At 39.5% G+C, this 18,557-nt stretch overlaps 1 protein-coding gene across 6 annotated transcripts in view; it reads left to right on the forward strand.

Annotated features, from left to right (window-relative positions):
- Nucleotides 1–6,703: 6,703 nt before the first annotated feature.
- HEATR5A (HEAT repeat containing 5A) overlaps nt 6,704–18,557 on the forward strand; it is a 117,430-nt gene continuing 105,576 nt past the window's right edge. For all 6 annotated transcript variants that reach the window (XM_039247134.1, XM_039247136.1, XM_039247138.1 and 3 more), the window contains exon 1: nt 6,704–6,814. The gene's annotated coding sequence lies outside the window, so the exon portion shown is untranslated. The remainder of the gene's footprint in view (nt 6,815–18,557) is intronic.

Below are 18,557 nucleotides of genomic sequence, written 5' to 3' on the forward strand. Positions count from 1 at the left end.
ATTTCCCAGAGGGAGAAATTAATGCCCAAGGAGATTAAATGGCTTGCTTATAAAATATATGGCAGCAACGGTGGAACAAAACCTTAAAATTTATGCACATGTAAAACACAGTATTTCTTAATCTGATCAGAGAATGAGGAATTGGAAGGGACTTTCGGTGTCCTAGTCAAGTATGAGCATAATTGCAGTTGTTTCTTGTGTAAAATGTTATTTAATGCATAGTTGCAAATCTACATTTGCTCAATATTCCTGCTTAGAAGCACCAGACCTGAGTTTAACTGCTTCTTTCAAGGTTAGATGGTTTACTATTATTCACTTGCCATCATTGATCAAGATCTATGCTAGGTCATAAATAGCATTTCTTGGCTGAATATTTATAGTAGTAGTTTGCCTACTGAAGAAAATCCTACCTGTGGCCAAAAGTTCTTAACGGAAATTTAGGGCTAAAAGCTGTCACATATTACAGCAAGCTCAGCATTACATTGACAATTAATGCCTGATAGACCAAAAATAGAAAGCTGTATCACAAAGAGCCTGCAGATCTTTTGTTAAAGTGGGATATCAGTGTTGTTTCAGGCTTCCGATCATATTGAACTTGACAGAGTGGAAGCTGTGCCCGACCCATGAGTTTTGTGACATGAGCTTGCTACATGGACACTCCAGTCTGCTCATTTCCTGGTTTCATCAACACTGAGCAACGTGACATGACTGAGTGGACTAATAACAAACTTCCAGAGCTGTATTTTCCAAAGTCTGCTCCAAAGAAACACTAATTCTCCAAGATACTAGCATGCATTCATTTAAAACAAGTATTCTATGCCATTGCCAAGTAAGCTTTGGAAACATTGCATGAAATGCAGCATAGAAATATATATGATGACATTCTAGAAGATGGCTATATTAACACATAGTATTTCTAAAGTTTCTTTAAGAATGTGTATTGAGGGGGCGCCTGGGTGGCTTAGTCGGTTGAGCGTCCGACTTCACTTAGGTCATGATCTCGCGGTTCGTGGGTTCGAGCCCCGTGTCGGGCTCTGTGCTGACTGCCGGCTCAGAGCCTGGAGCCTGTTTCAGTCTGTGACTCCCTCTCTCTCTGACCCTCCCCTGCTCACGCTGTCTCTCTCTCCTAGAAATAAATAAAACATTTATTAAAAAAAAAAAAAGAATGTGTATTGAGGAATGCCTGGGTGGCTCAGTCAGTTGAGCATCTGGCTCTTTGTTTAATGTTTTTTTTTTTTTTTCTAGGAGAGAGAGAGAGAGAGAGAGAGAGACAGCGTGAGCGGGACAGGGTCAGAGAGAGAAGGAGTCACAGACTCCGAAACAGTCTCCAGGCTCTGAGCTGACAGCACAGAGCCCAATGCTGGGCTCGAACCCATGAACCGTGAGATCATGACCTAAGCGAAAGTCGCATGCTTAACCGACTAAGCCACCCAGGCGCCCCGAGCATCTGGCTCTTTGTTTCTGCTTAGGTCTTGATCTCATGGATAGTGGGATCAAGCCCCACATTGGGCTCTGCACTGACAGCACGGAGCCGACTTGGGATATTCTCTCTCTCTCTCTGCTTCTCCCCTGCTCATGCTCTCTGTCTCTCAAAATAAAATTTTTTTTAAAAAAGAATGCCTGTTTAAAAGGATACCTATGAAACCTTGAGGAGAACAACGTAGAGCAGTGCCCTAGAGTTCCATGAGTGTGTTAGCCTCCACTGTTTACATAATGCTGTTCATACATCATTGAATTTTATAATCTTAGGGGTAGAGGCCATCCTTTTTTTTTTTTTTTTTTTGAGACGGAGAGAGACAGAGCATGAGTTGGGGAGGGGCACAGAGAGAGGGAGACACAGAATCTGAAACAGGCTCCAGGCTCTGAGCTGCCAGCACAGAACCTGATGCGGGGCTCAAGCCTGCAAACCGTGTGATCATGACTTGAACCAAAGTCAGACGCTTAACCGACTGAGCCACCCAGGCGCCCCCATCCTTTTTTTTTTTTTTTTAAGAGAGAGAAAGAACACAAGAATGGGTGGGGCAGAGAGAGAGAGAGAAAGAGAGAGAGAGAAAGAGTCCGAAGTGGGTTCTATCCTGACAGCAGAGAGCCCAATGTGGGGTTCAAACTCACAAACTGTGAGATCATGACCTGAGACAAAGTCAGATGCCTAACTGACTGAGCCACCCAGGAGCCCTAGTAGAGGCAATCTTAAAGGTAATCTATCATTTTTAATTTTCCTAATGTATGCTAGTTGGAACCTAGGGTATCAGATGTGTTTGAACAGTACATTAAAGCAAGATATCACATGGCCCGTCAAATGGGTAACTACTGGTTTATTTCATAATTTTTTACCTACATCATACATACATCATTAAATACCTAAATTTCTAAAAATGCGTCATTTATTGGAGAAGTGATTCATTTATAAAAGCCAAGAAGATATAATATAATGCATTATAGCGATGAGTATTTAAAAAAATAGAAAATATATACGGTTCTGCATTCCTTTAACAAATACCAGATGAGAGGTTTCTTTGTGCCAGACAGTGACACCAACTGAGTTAACAACTGGAATAAGCTGAGAAAGAGAAATAAGGTAAATGTCTGATAATGCTAACTATCATTTGACAATGGGCAGCATGCAAGTTATTTCTATTATATCTTGTATCTTCAGCACACCTCGAAAAGGGAGACCTTATTCTTATTTTAAAGGGAGGAAAGTGAGCTTCAAAGATATAAAGAGATGAAGTGGTTTTCCCTAGGTTATGCCTACTAAGTGGTCGAATTAGGATTTGAGCCCAAGTCACCTACCTACTTCCAAAGTTATGTTCTTTCTGCTAATTATAATCAGCTTCTTCTCTATTGTGACTCAAAATCTCAACATGAGACTGAACAAAGTAAAATAGAAGTTGAAAGGTGAAACACATTTCTGTTTGGTTAAAAGCAAACTTGTTGTTTTTCGGTGTTCTGTATTTGTTATTTTCTCATTTTCTCTTTCACTGTGTCAGCTGTCAGCTCCATATGGAAAAGTTCTGAACTAGATCTCTGGTTCTGACCTCTCTTCGAAGTTGTAGTCCTACATTACTTCTTGAATGCTCTACTCAAATGTGACATGTTTACAATTGAATGCATTATTTACCCTTCCAAACTGATTCCTCCCTCTAAGTTAATTCTTTTAGTCATTAAGCCTCTAAATTCCAAATCATCTTTTAATCCTCTGTAAAACTAGTAGTTGGACTCAATGATACATAATAATCCCTTACAGCTGTAAAATTCTAGTGTTGTTATTTTTGTACCACATACTCGTTTAAAATGAATTACTTTCTCTGCTTTGGGCCTGCTCAAATTATTTTCCAGAATTTTTTTCCATACATTTTACTCATTCATTCTTATTCATCCCTCAAAGTCCATAAAAAAATTTTTTTTAGGGGCGCCTGGGTGGCTCAGTCGATTGAGTATCCTACTTCGGCTCAGATCATGATCTCACCGCTTATGAGTTCCAGCCTGGGCTCGGACTCTGTGCTGACAGCTCAGAGCCTGGAGCCTGCTTCAGATTCTGTGTCTCCCTCACTCTCTGCCTCTCCCCCACTCATACTCTGTCTCTCTCTGCCTCTCAGAAATGAGTAAATGTTAAAAAATATTTTTCAAAAAATTTAACTTTATTTATTTGGAGACAGAAGGGTGCAGGGCAGAGAGAGAGGGAGAGACAGAATCCTAAGCATGCTCCACACTATCCTCACAAACCATGAGATCATGACTGAGCCACCCAGGTGCTCCAAAGCCCGTTTTAAATATCATCTTTTTCTTTAAACCCTTCATGAGCCTCCTAACTGAACTTCATAGTACCTGTTCTCTCCTTTAGGATCTATAATACTTTTGTACCTTTCTCAGTAATTTACAGTATCCAATGTGTGTGTGTGTGTGTGTGTGTGTGTGTGTGTGTGTGTATCAAGTGGACATAAAAGGATACTTGGCAAGGGATAGAGCCTAAGCAGAGTGGTGAAGGCTTATGGACTGGGCGCTAGCACAGGGTTTAGGAGTAGGGGTAAGGAAAAGAGAAAGTAGGGGCTTTCAATGACTAACTTCAGGGTTTCAGAACCATAGTGGGGAAGGGTAGTATCCTCCAAAGGGAGAAATGGCAGCTATGGGTGACTGCTTAAATATAGAGGAGGTATTCAAACAAATAAATATCTCAAAGATAATAGGATCCAGGGCTGTCTCTGGAGTTACAAATGTGAGAAAAAACTAGAATAAACTGTGATGCTGGATTGGAGGTATTACTGTGAACATATGGTTTTTCAAAATATATTGTTAGACAAAGAAATATAGCTATAAATGTACGTGAGTATACATATATAGATACATATACAGATGCACTGTATGAATGCATAAATATTCCCTAGCTCCATCCACAAAGACAGCCTGAGCAGTAATACCCCAATAGAAGTGAGCACACCTAGTGCTTCTAAATACCACTAAAGGAGCCAGGGCTCCTCAATAAATGGCTGTATCCAGAGTTGGGGCAAAAAGAGCCTAGAACAGTTCACTGTGCCAGAAAATAAGGGAGTGCTCAAAGAATGATCAGTGCAGAATAGTAAAATATTAATGTAGAATATGGATGGTAGGTATATGGTATATAAAACTCCTTGAAATTTTCTGTATTTTAAAGATATTTTACAATAAAATATTGCAAAAGAATTTAAAATACACAAAGACATAGAAACCAGCATGAATGTGGCTCCCCCTGACCAAACTTGGGAACTTGAACATCAAAATAAATAATGATAGAAACAAATTATAACCCACTTAATAGGAAACTGTAAATTTATACTGATAAAAATAAATTAGAATTTTGACGAGAAAATACATAATTTCAAAGAATCTCTCCCACAAAATACTTATGAATTGCAAAGAGGAAAAAATAACTTTCTAGTAGAGAAACCTGGCAGACACTGCTTTAATTAAAATAAATATCAATAATGAGACTAATTAAAATATGCCACTTGATAGGATGCAATTGTTTCCAAACTCAAACTTGTCTGTGCACCTGATGTGCAGTAAGCCAATGTCTTGGACACCAGTCATTTGTGTGTGTGTGTGTGTTTTTAATTTAAGTAATCTCTACACCCAATGTGGGGCTCAAACTTCCGACACCAAGATCAAGAGCCCCATGCTTTTCCAACTGAGCCAGCCTGGCGGCACTAAACCAGTTTTGAAGCAAAGAAAGCTTTACTATCAGAAGGCAGCCCAAGGAGAAAGCAGAGGATTAATCCCAATGTTGCTGTGTCCTTGAGCCTAGAGACAGCTTATATATGTTTGGGGAAGCAGGTGAATACATGAGAAGAGGATGAGGGATTTCTTGACACCTTGAAGGGAGGGGAGCTTGAAACAATCTGGAGGTATGCATTCTTCTGGACATCGAGGTACCATTTGGGACCTGGTAAGATTAGGTATGTCAGATAGTTTCAAGACAAATGTTATTGTCGAGTCCCCATTAGGTTTCTATAGTCAGTGGGTAGATAGGGAGTAGGAGTGGAAAAGCCAAAATGAATGATTGATAAGAGATGCATAAAACATAAGTAGGGAACAAAACAGTATGTGCAGCTAAGTTAATAATGCAACTAATACAACTACAGTTCTGCTTATGCTTTCAAAAGAGGTTGAGGAACCAAGCATCCGGCCACACAATGAGAACACAGCGTTACTTCTGTGACAGTCCTGTCAAAGACACTTACCCTGATTCTAATCATAAATAAACATCAGAGAGATGCAAAGTGAAAGCCAATGTGTAAAATCATTGGCCAGGAATCTTCAAAAGTGTCAAGACATGAAAGTCAAGGAAAAACTGAGGAAGTTTCCAGAGTGAAGGCAACTAAAGATATGTGACAAGTATACACAGTGCTTGATTCTGAACTGAATACTTTTACCGTAAAGAAAATTACTGGGATAATTGGCCAAGCATAATGTATCACATAAGTGTTTTGATTTTGATAGTAATTATGTACTTGAGGGTGCTTATTAGTAAGACATACACACTGAAGTATTTAGTATTTAGCATCATGTCAGAAACTTAAACCCCAAACGGTTCAGGAAAAAATATTCTTTGTCTTATACTTGCAACATTATTATAAGCTTGAAACTTGTTTCAAAATAAAAACTGAAAATTATTTTCAAAACGCTGAGTATACTGGAAAAACGCACTTGACTTGGAGCCAAGTGGCTATGAGTACCAATTCTGCCACTGACTCAGGGTGTGACCTTGAGTAAGGCGTTTTGTCAGGCCCCAGAGTCTCAGACTCTAAAAGACTACAAGGCTCTTTAGGGTCCCTTCAACGTCTAATATAACACCATCCACACCCACAACTCTCCCTGCCTCAATCTCTGCAGGCTCCACTTGTGTCTTAGCCTTCAGATGCCCCAGTGCCGCCCCTAGGGATTCTGGCTGGAGACAACAACGGACAAAAATAGTTGTGGCCAAAATCTCCCGACTGCAAAGCCACTGCCTTGGCCTCAACTTGGGTAGCACCCACCCTGCCTCCCCATCGCTTTTTCGGCGATGGAGCAGTCATGCCTGCCAAAGCGGGCGCTCGATGGCTCGGCAGTCGGCTGACGGAGCCCAGGATCGGCGGCACGGCGCAGGGCGCGCTCCCAATCGCTGGCTCCGGCCGCGCTCGCGGCTCCGAGCTTTCCGGCTCCGCCCCGCGCGCGCCCCTCCCGCCTCGCTGCCTCGCAGTCGCCGCCGCTGGCCAGTCCCGGCGCCCGCCTGCTGCGCCGTGGAGCCGGTAACGTGGCAGGACTGGGACGGGCGCTGTGCCGTGGGGGACCCGAGAAGGTGAGCTTTCTGGGATCCTGCGAGTGGATGCCCTGGGGGCGCGAGGGGGCGGTGCCTGGGCTGCCTGACGCTGGCAGGGACATCACACCGGGCCTGCACTGTGAATTGAGTGGCTTGGCGGGGTCCCCGGGGTGGTCGCGGCTGCAAAGTGGTGGCGGAAGCCAGGACCCTGGGTGTGCGCATGGGTGGGGGGATCCGGTGTCGTAGCCGAAGGGGCCGGAGCCCCCCAGGGAGGTACCTAAGTGGGGCGCCAGGACGGCCGAATGGCCATTGCGGTCCGTCCTCTCCCCGGGCTCTGGGAAAAGTCTGGTTTTTACCCGTGCACAACAGGTAGGCGTGGACTCTACCCGCCGGCGGGAGCCCGAGACTCCGGGCGTGCGGAGAAGGTCGGAAGGTCGGAGCCCGCCCGGCCGGACCCGCCCAAGTGGCGCCCGCTGCGCCCCAGGCCAGCAGCAGGGCCCCAAGCCGGGCTTCGGGCGAGGTCCTCTGAGCGCCCGCGCCTCACTCTCAAGGCGGGTTTCCAGAAGCGCCGTGGAACTATATCCAGTCCTTCTCGCGAGGAAAGAATGTCTTTGCCGGGGTAACATTGGCTTCGTGTAGGGAGACGTTTCTTTACCGTACTCTTCGGTCAGCTAAACGTCATTTTAAGTGACTACGAAATGTTCAGAAAGTTTATCAAGTGCTTTACGGTACTGACTAATCACGATAAACGTACACCTCTGGCTGGTAAGGTGATTTTCGTAACTGTCAAGTCCGATAATAGGAGTCCAGTGATTGGAGTTCTTTCATTAAAGATCATAATTATACCTTATTTTAATGTGCGTTTATTTATGCAAATATTCAGCATCTTTTATGTGCAGGCTTGGCACCCTGCAGGGACTCAGCCTGGGGGAGAAGCTGAAAGGGAGGGGCGGGGAATGTGCCCACAAGTACTGTTCAAAACTTTTGGGGAAAATAAACTAGCGAGGTTAAAGTGTAAGGAAAGCAGAAATCTTAGAGCTGAGCACTAGATGGGTGGGGAGAGAAGAATTATCTTGTTCCATTTTCCAAATGTTTTAGAGAAAGTGTGTATTTGACAAAGTGATTTTAGATGAGTGATCAAGAGGGTCAGAGAGAGAGGGAGACACAGAATCTGAAGCAGGCTCCAGGCTCTCAGCTGTCAGCACAGAGCCTTACACGGGGCTCGAACCCACAAACCGTGGGATCATGACCTGAGCCGAAGTCGGACGGTTAACCGACTGAGCCACCCTGGTGCCCCTCGATTTTCTTTTCTTTAATAAAATGGGGAAGCAGGCATAGAAACAGTGACAGTTGGAAAAAGTACTAAAGGTTGGATTTGTCATAGGATGCAGTTATTTTATATAGATAACTATAAGAACAGACTTCTGCCCTAACACGGTACCTTAATTTAGGTTAAGCTCCTTCACTACTTCTTGTGTGTCTTAGGTCACTTTTCCCTTCCTTTCTCTTTATGTATCATTGCATCTGACTTCAATGACAGAAAATACATCCAAAGTACCTTAACATTTTTAACAATTGTGCAAATAATGAATACATTCTCAAAGGAAAAAGTTAAGTACTTATTTTTTAAGCTGTCTTCCATCCAGCTTTACTTCAGAAAAGGGATTGAGGCCATTTATAACTTTTATGATCCTTTCTTAATTATCTTAAGAATAGGATAAAGATTAAACTGGATTTGTTTAGGTCTCTTATTATTCTAAAATTCTTTTGTTCTGAATCCTGGAAAACTAGTTTAATGACCTCTGCATTAAAAACAAACAAAATATGCTTTTTAGGAGTATGTATCCTGAATCATGAATGCTTGGGCTTTTTTTTTAATTTTTTTTAAAGATTTTATTTTTAAGTCATCTCTATATGTGTAGCTCAATTTAAATCCCAAGATCAGGACTGACATGCTCCACCCACTGAGCCAGCCAGGGGTCCCCTCCCCTTTTTAAAAAAAAATGATAACAAAAGAATTATTTCTAGAAAAGTAGCATAATATAGCCCTTTTAATGACTTATGTTAATGTTACCTGCCTAAGAAATTGGAGCCACATATGTGACAGGGAGGAGGGAAAACTTCTACAGGGTGATAATTCTAAATATTTAAACCTGAGCATACACTTTTCACTAACTTAGTTAGTTTCAGTAACTTAGTTGTGTTTATTGCCCAGATAATGCTTCTCTGTGGGTAAATCAACAGCAGCGTCTATTTATATTCTTCTTTGTTGTGTTTGTAGGTATCTATATGATGAATATATGCATATTTTTGTGTATGTATGCAAAATATTCCTTGTTTATCCACTACAGTTTTTATATAAGTAAAATTATCAAAAAGTTGAAATTACCCATGAAACACCAGAAAAAATTATTTTAAATATTTTGGGAGATCTGAAATTTAAAAAAAAGAAATAGAAACATACATGTATGAAATCCCTTAATCTTAATTCCAGTGTCCAAAAGGCTCTGGAAAGTTTTTTTCTTAACTCATTTGGCAGCAAAATCTAACATGAACTGATAAGAAGCTATTTATAGTCATTATTTAATCCCACCTTGTGTGAGTATGTTTTATCTTTTGCTGCAGAAATGTCAATGAATTTAATTGATGGAATGCTGCCCCAGACTGTCTTGGGGAGTTAGAGGTAATAGTTGGTGTGTTCACTCTATTACTTGGATGGGGCCATGAGGATAGCAGTCAGAAGAAGAGTGATGATGGAGTTGTTCCAGGGAGCTGTACTTGCAAAGTTAAGAGCTTACTGGGCATTTGGCGTGGTGTAAGAAGCAGTGTCTGCCAATAAAATCCCTCCTGTAGGGCTCCAAGAAGGTCTGAAATGTAGCTAAATTCTAGGCTGGGTGTTCCATAGGCTATGTTGTGAATTAGAAGTGGGAGCCACGAGGAAAAGCCAAGATAGCAGACCATAGTGTGGATTAAGGGTGATTCTGTGAATGCTAACTTTGATGTAAGAGCCACAAACAGTTTGAAGGGGGAAAAGGGGAGACTCTAAGGCAGGTAGGGTCTAATGGCTAAACCCAAAAAGTCCTAGGTGACAGATTGCATGAACAGCACATTCAAGGATAGGGATATTTGGAAAATTGGTCAAAGATTCCTGGCCTCAACTGCACTGGAGGAATAATGACATCTTGCATACACTTTGCTTTTGTACTTTACAGTAGTCTCCGTTGCCCTGGTTTTTAAAATGTTAGTACTTTATCAAATAGTATTTTGGTCACTTCCATCACTGTTAGCAGTCTGTTTTGACTTCTTACTGATCTCAATGACTTTGCTTCTTCACTTTTAATATGGTGCTCTATTTCATCCTAGGTAGAACCCAGATAACTAGCATTATTAGTCATGTCTAAATTAAAAAATTAATAAGCTGTGAGGGACCAAGAGACTTCAGTCAGTAAAGTTCATGATCTTTGAAACAATTAATTACTGTATATCCTTTAAACACACAACTTTTTTTTCTTGTTACTGGAGTCTCAGTGAGGTACCGCGTAGTGAGATTGTTTACTTTCAGATGAGTGAGGTGGGAGATAAGAGAAGATTAAATTTTGTATCTTAAAATCTACCATCTGGCACTCTTAAGTGTCTAGAATGGAATCTGTCTTCCCAGGGAGAGATGGAAGAATTGGTTTGTAGAACAAAGAGAAAAAAAAAATTGTCAAGAATATCCAAAGACTAAACTAACACTGTTGGCACTTACTGATTTACCGTCTAGATGAGAAGAGTCCTTTAAAGTTGATGTCTCTAGAAGACCCCACACTTTAACATAAAGCCTTAAAGTACTGAAGACGTAAGAGAAGAAAGAAGTGATAAAAAAGAGCAGCAAAGTTATGATGATGAGATGCTTCAGTGGGTATGGCAGTAACTGTCAGTAATAGCGATTAGAGAGACTTTATGAAGAGGCTACGTGAAGTGGTTGAAGGAACATGGACATTGAAACCAGACAGGCAACCAGACAGGCGTAGCATTATCTTATTCCACTTACGTAACATCTTGACTTTGGACACATTTCTTGTTACCATCATCTGTAAAGTGAGGATAATAATGTTGAAGTTTCAGTATTATGAGGATTAAAAATTTCTAGTAAGTAAATTGTCAAAATATGTTAGTTCCTTTTCCTGTCATGGTCTTAGAGTTGGTTCCTCCTGGTCAGTCCCCCCCCCCCCACTTCCTTTATCCTTTAGGGGTTTCTCTTTTGTAATCTGGAAGGAGAGTTGCCAGAGCTAGCACTGCTTTTTCTTCAGTAGCCACCCCCCCCCACCCACCTCCATGGCAGTCTCCCTCACTGAATTCAGTTCTGTCATTGTTCTCAGCCGGAACAGTAGTCATCTGCAGCACTTCAGAAAAACAAAGGAGGAAGGCAGAGTACACCTCATCCCCACTTGTGGCACCCGTTATGCCAGTTTATACATTCCCTGTAACTCCTGTTTCTTTCCTCTGCCATCCTAACTTCTCTATCTCAGCAGATGTTTTGGCTCTTGGAGCTGCGAGTGTCTGCCATTCCTGTTGGGTTGTATGCAGTGGTAAGCAGCATTCTCCCTGTTCCTAGCCAGTTTGCAGGAAACACTCTTGGAATCTTGCTACACCTGATGTATTTTCATTATATGTTAAAATAAGATATTAGTGCTCTGAATGGGCATGTTACAAGTTAGCCTTTTTGTGATATGACCGGAAACATGGATTAAATTTTTTATGAGAATTTATATTCAGAATTAAAAAAAAAATAAATTGGTGCAGCAAGCCATTTTTAGCTTAGAAGGAAGGAATGTGATGTGAAACTTAATTATGAGTAACAAATTTTTATGTGAACTGATACACTAGGTTAGTTGAAAGTATCTTTTCTTCTCTTCCTTTATTAATAATCCAAGAGTAGCTAAGAGAAGAGTCTGTTTATATTTAGGATGTTTAATGTTGATAATTTGATCCAAAATATTAATCAGAAATGGCCACTTTTGGGGTGCCTGGGTGGCTCAGTCGGTTAAGCGGCTGATTCTCTTAGCTCAGCTCATGATATCCCAGTTCCTGAGATGGAACCCTACATCATGCTCTACTGTGACAGTGAAGAGGCTGCTTGGGATTCTCTCTCTTCCTCTCTGCCCCTACCCAGCTAGTACTATCTGTCTCTCTCTCTCAAAGTAAATAAAAGTTTAAAAAAAGAAGAAATGGCCACTTTTTAGTAGGTGTGACATTGACTTGTTACATAGTCTTCTAATAAAAATCCTATCATAGTATGAACACAAAGGAATATTTAAATTTCTTGGTTTATAGTATTTAATGATTAGTGTTTCAAAGATTGTTTTCTATAGAACACTAGGTTCACAACATTCCCAGCTGGTGCCAAAAAGAAAGAGAAAAGGGTAGTCTGTGGAGAGGTCTGTAATGAAAATATCAAATGCTGTGTATATATGTCCTCTTGGCAGTATATGCTACAGTTTACCATATTACATGTATGGCGACCCTCTGTAGGAAAGAAAACTGACAATGTGGCATTTCCCAAAAGTATTTGGTTTTGGACACCCCTGGCCCTGGGACACACAACACTTAGCCTCGTTCTTTGGCGCCACTGTTCTATAGAACACTTTTGGGAAACATTGCTTTACCTATTGGGCCCTCTCTTAACATTAAGCTTCTATACTTGTAGTTTTCATAATTATCATTTTTTTAAGTAAATTCTGCACCCAACATGGAGCTTAAACTCATGATCAAGATCAAGAGTCACATGATCTTGACTGAGCAGTCTTGAATGGGCTCAGTTGGTTGAGTGTTCAACTTTAGCCCAGGTCATGATCTCATAGTTGTGGGTTTGAGCCCCACATTAGGCTTTGTGCTGACAGTTGAGAGCCTGGAGACTGCTTCAGATTCTGTGTCTCCCTCTCTCTGCCCTTCCCCTGCTTGCATTCTGTCTCTTTCTCAAAATTGAATAAACCTTAAGAAAAATAAAAATAAAGTAAAATACTCCATATTATGATCTAGCCTCAGTATTCTTATCTGTAAATTAGTAGTGCTAGTAGATATTTTATGGTTCATTTAAATGAAAAATCCATTTATTACAGCACCCTAGGCTTTGGAGATTCTGATTCATTTGTTTTAGTCATGGGTTTTTTTTTTTTTTTTTTTAATTTTTTTTTTAACATTTTATTTCTGAGAGAGAGACAGCGTGAGCAGGGGAGGGTCAGAGAGAGAGGGAGACACAGAATCTGAAGCAGGCTCCAGGCTCTGAGCTTGCTGTCAGCACAGCCCGATGGGGGGCTCAAACCCATGAACCCTGAGATCCTGACTTGAGCCGAAGTAGCCACCCAACTGACTGAGCCACCCAGGCGCCCCTTGTTTTTGTGTTTTAAGTTTATTTATTTTTGAGAAAGAGTGTGAGCAAGAGAGAGACAGGGAGAGAGAGGATCCTAAGCAGGTTCCACACTGTCAGCACAGAGTCTGAAAGCGGGGCTCAAACTTACTAGTCGTGAGATCATGACTTGAGCTGAAATCAAGAGTCAGATGCCACCCAGGCTCCCAGGTTTGGTATATATTTTAAAGCAGTTAGAGTCATGAACTACTACTCTACATTATTATAGGTCTGCTATTGTGACCTGTTCAGTTGCCTTTAATTTTAACAGTTTACCTATCTCCTCCTATATCCACCCTTTGCTGTTTTCCCCAACACTCTTTTTTAATTGTTTGACCCCTTATCCTTGGAGGAAGTAGGAGATGAAACTGATTTTGTGATTTACTGAAAAATGTAGGGGGAAATTAGGTGGAGGAGTCCAAATGTAAAGTAATGATCTCGCCCCGTCCCCATGCCATTTGTTCCGCACATTTTGTTCTTTACATCTTAGTGTAAAGGAAACTACTGGTTTTCCTTTTTCCCCCTGTGGAAAGGCTTCCTGGCTTTCAGGAAAGAGACTGAGCTTTGTTGTCAAAGAGACCTGGGTTTCTCTTAGTTCTGCTGTTTACTGACATCTTAATAGTTTCTTTATCCATCAAATGGGGACCAATAATATCTTCCTTGCTTTCTTCTTTGGCATAAGACATGGTATAAGTGAAGCACTTAAAAGTTGCTAGCTCGGTGAGTAATAACTATCTTTGTCATTTTGTGATTTGAGAGTCTCTTAGGAAAATGAAAGACAGACAGGAACTACAACAGCAGTCTTATACATGTGTCCTCCTCATTTGTGACATTTCCAAGATGATGCTAACAAATAGTATTGTGAATTTTAAAAGTTAGGAACCTAACAGAAATTTAGTTTATTTATTTTTAAGAATTTCATTTTATGACCAACTTAAACAATTTCTTCACTCCTGTGTGTACTCTGTTCCCTTGTCTGGCAAGTAAATAAGCTCAGAGTTTGTTTTTTTGATCAGAGTGGTCTTTATTACCTGTGCTTTATCACCTTAAACGAAATGGTTTCAAGATAAGTGCATTTATAACTCTTTAATGTTCAGGCCTTGTGTTATAATAGCAATAAAACATACTTTGTAGCAATGCAAAAAAAATTTTTCATTTTAAAAGTTTTAAAATCTCTAAAAAAAATTGGAGATATGAACATTATCCATAATGCTACTACTCTAATAATTATGGTAAGATTTTTGGATCATGATTTGGAAAAACACCAGAACTGGAGAAGCCAAACATATTTTAAGAACCATAAATATAATGAAAAAAATGCTATACCAAGAGGAAGCAGTATAAGCATAGGAGAATTAATCATGAAAGGTTTCCTGAAGGAAGTGATTTTTTAAGCTGAATTTTATTTAAAAATAATTTTTTAAATGTTTTATTTATTTCGGAGAGAGCCAGCTTGAGCAGGGGAAGGTTGGAGAGGGAGGGAGACACAGAATCTGAAACAGGCTCCAGGCTCTGAGCTAGCTGTCAGCACAGAGCTCAACATGGGGTTCGAACCCACGAACTGTGAGATCATGACCTGAGCTGAAGTTGGACGCCCATCCGACTGAGCCACCCAGGTGCCCCTTAAGCTGAATTTTAAAATAAAGAATTTATTTAGAGAGAAAGAAGCAGGGTATTTCAGATTCAAAGATGGGATAAATATAAGATTTACAAATCATGAAGATAAAACTGTATTAAAGAACGCTAAAATTATAAATGATTTGCTTCAGTATCCATTTTAGCTTTAAACCAGTGAAGTGCAGTGGTTCAGTGTGTCAGGAAACCAACTTTAGTTCCTGGAGATTTTTAAAGTAGGGTAAGGAAAAGACCTCATTTTTTCTTTACCAGGGGCAGCCTCCCTCTGGCAACATTGTAAGCATGCTCTGTAAGTTGTGAGTTGCTATTTTGTAACCTATCATTTTGCAAAGCCAGAATCACAGGTCAAAAAGAATTTTAATTTAGGTCCAGATAGAATGATCCATCTTCTTTTTAGAGTAATGCTAATTACTGTTTTGTTCTTTGTTAGTTTGGAAAGGTTTAGATTTTAAGATTTATGTGTGTTTCCCAAAGTGCAAGATTCTGGAGAGGGGTTTTTTGACTTACATTATGCTTTTTGAACAAAACTGAGAAACTAAAGACGAGAGGCTGCATTGAAGCTGTTGTGGTATCTTTTGGAGATGTGAAAGTTGAAGGAAGTACAGTAATTGAAATTAAAGTATGATATATTTCAAAACTTAAGGCACCTGATACATTCTGGAATTAGTTTCATTTACTGCAGTAATGGCTTGTTCATTTTGTAAATTGGTCTTTTTGTCCTCTGGGAAAAAACTAGCAAACCAACAGCCTACCTTATTTTGATTGTTGTTGTCTTTGATTATTTGTGATCTTTCCTCTTTTCCCTCTTCAAAATGATATAATAAATCATTTTAAGAAACAAAAGGACCAAAAAGATTAGGAAGATTTTTTTTCCCTGTAAATTTTGACCATAATTTTAAATATGTTTCCATCCCCACCAAAACACATCTTTAGAGAGAGAATATCATGTTAACTCTACATGTTTTGTGTTATTCTTAAAATTGTTGAAGGTGCTTAAACTTCTTTGCCTATGTAAATTTGATATTAACTCATTTTCAGATGAAAATTATTCCTTCATGATAAGACGATTGACTTCTCTTGGAAGTGGCTTTGGAATAAGTTACTCTAGCAAACCATGGGCTTGGAAATTTGGCCCCTGCTGGTTCCTCTTTCTGTCAGCAGTCAACAATATTTATACATATGTATTACTCCAGAGCAGTAAAGTCACTGGCTTAAGAACACTAGACAGATTATAGACGTTAGCCTTTCCTACACTAAATCAAATCTTTGAAGACTAAATATGTTACTTAAACTGAATCATATGAATTTGCTGATATTCAGCCATTTTTTGACCTATAAAAATGTCAGTTCATGTAGTTCTACTTATTAATAGCTTAGTTCTTAAACTTTTACATTAAAAGTATTCTTCCCAGCAGAAGGGAATGACTTTTTAAAAAGAAACCTGGAAAGTTTTGTTATGCTTAGAATTTCTCTGAAGGCTCATGTTTTATCTTGAAACACCCTATTAATGTCGCCTTCTAGTGCATACTGAATGCATATCTATTTTAGTATAAAATAATGTTTCCAGTTAATATCAGAGAGGAAATGGTTAAGTAAAATTTGATCCTCCAATACAATTATGTTGGCACCGTGCTGGGGTCATCCCACTTTGAGAGCCACAGTGCCTTAGAATGGTAGGACTGTGTCTTAGGGCCTTGGGTCTAGTACACAGTGCTTGCTTTACTCAGTATAGACTTGATGAATAATTTTCATCATAGAATAGATGAAAATTATGACTGAGTCACTAGGAGTATCTGGCATACATAAAATACAAACAGGTATCACAAAGGAAGTAAGCACTGTCTCAGAGAAATGTATGGTCTAAAAAGCATTAAGGGCATTTATAAGCTTAGCTCAACTATTGGTTTTATATATAATATTTGACTGTAAAGTAATACTCTTGTGTACCTTTTTAAAATGTAGGATAAATGGCCCTAACAGGTACATGTTAATGTTTCTCCATGGGACAGCTTACTTAGGTCTGGAAATTACTTTGTGCTGTGTTTTGATTAATACTTCAGATTATGTTGTATTCTTTGAGATTTATAGTACACACTAATCTTATTAAATACCCTGAGAAATCTTTTGGGTACCTTTGTTTAATTCCTAGATTCTTAAACTTATTAAAATAAGGAGTTTGGTGCTTGGTTTTTAGGAAACAGTATGATGATCTGTTCCATGCTACCCACAAATTGTCTACAAGTGTTCTAAGCTTTTTAAAAATGGCTGATTTCAAGGCATTTGAGGGGCTTGATTGGATGCATAAGTGGCAGCATAGTATATAGTGGTGAAAGCATGTGTATATAGAGTCCGATTGCTCACATATATGTCCAGGTTCAATGTGACCTTAGGAATGCTGTGTAGTTTCTCTGTGCCTCAGTTTCCTCATCTAAAAATAGCTAGCTGCCTCATGAAGAGTTTTGTGAATTATTCAAGAAAATGTAAAGCACTTATAGTAAGTCACCAATAAATGTTAGCTTCTGTCAAAAATAATGGCTGGCATTACAGTGGGAGCCACAGTTTTACGAATTTTTTTTTAAGTAGCATAATTGTAGTTTGAAAAATATATTGTAACATATGTTCACTTTTAAGAAACTAATCACTCTGATTGCAACAGAAACATAAAAATGGAAAGTAGAAAATTGGAAAATTAGAAAATTGGAAAAATGGAAAATTAGAAAAATAAGCAGACTCCAGATATATATATAGTTCTAGGGGGTGGTTATATTAAAACCCATAGTAGATTGACTGCGTTTGTGTTTGTCTTCCTAAAGTGAAGCTGCAGGTAATAATAGGAACATCTGCTGTTTGCAAAAAACATTTGCTTATCCCATTGATAGTGCATATGTGGAGATCACAGGTGAATTTTAGACTTTCATCTTTAGATATGGGATCACTAGGATGAATTATCTACTTTTAGGAATAATTTCTATGACGAATGTATTGAGGACATTCGAGATAACTCTGTGCCCTGCTTATGGTCTCAGGCTTTTTACTGAATTATTTATTATTGCATTGTGTTAGCTATTTTGCTTCTTGATAGATCATTTTACACCACAATATTGCTGCTGCCTAAGGGGAAAAAAGTCTCTTCAGCAGTCCTAATGACCTCTAAAAAGGGTAATTTGATTCTTAAGATAGGATTTTGACTTGCCGTGGTGGTTACAAGAAATTTTCTCTGTGATATTGAGGTAATTTTTTTCCCTCATGCAATCATAGATACTGAGCACAAACTTGCCTTTCCTCTTCTATGTACTTAAAAGTTTTCTTCCAGAAATTGTTTCTCTAGTATTTATTAACTGTATCCTTAATTGTATGTATTTTGGTCAGGTGGCTTCGATAATTTAAGGAAGGTTTAAAAATTTTTTTTACTAAGTTTATTTATTTTTGAGAGAGAGTACAGAGGAGGGGCAGATAGAGAGGGAGACAGAGGATCCAAAGCAGGCTCCATGCTGTCAGCACAGAGCCCAATGCGGGGCTTGAACCCATGAACCACGATGACATCATGACCTGAGCTGAAGTCAGACACTTAACTAAGCCACCCAGGTGCCCCAAGGAGAGTTTTTTAAACAAGTCTTTAAAAATTCATGTCTCTGTAAAAGTGAATTTGTTGGCATAATTGCTTATATTGTTCTTGTTCCTTAAAATTGACATTTCCAACAATAATCTAATACTTTTTTTTTTTTTTTTTTTTTTTAAGAGGACTGTCTGTACAGACTA

This window comes from Hyaena hyaena, unplaced genomic scaffold (genome assembly GCF_003009895.1).
Source record: "Hyaena hyaena isolate Hyena2069 unplaced genomic scaffold, ASM300989v1 scaffold_291, whole genome shotgun sequence".
In the NCBI taxonomy this organism is placed as follows: domain Eukaryota; kingdom Metazoa; phylum Chordata; class Mammalia; order Carnivora; family Hyaenidae; genus Hyaena; species Hyaena hyaena.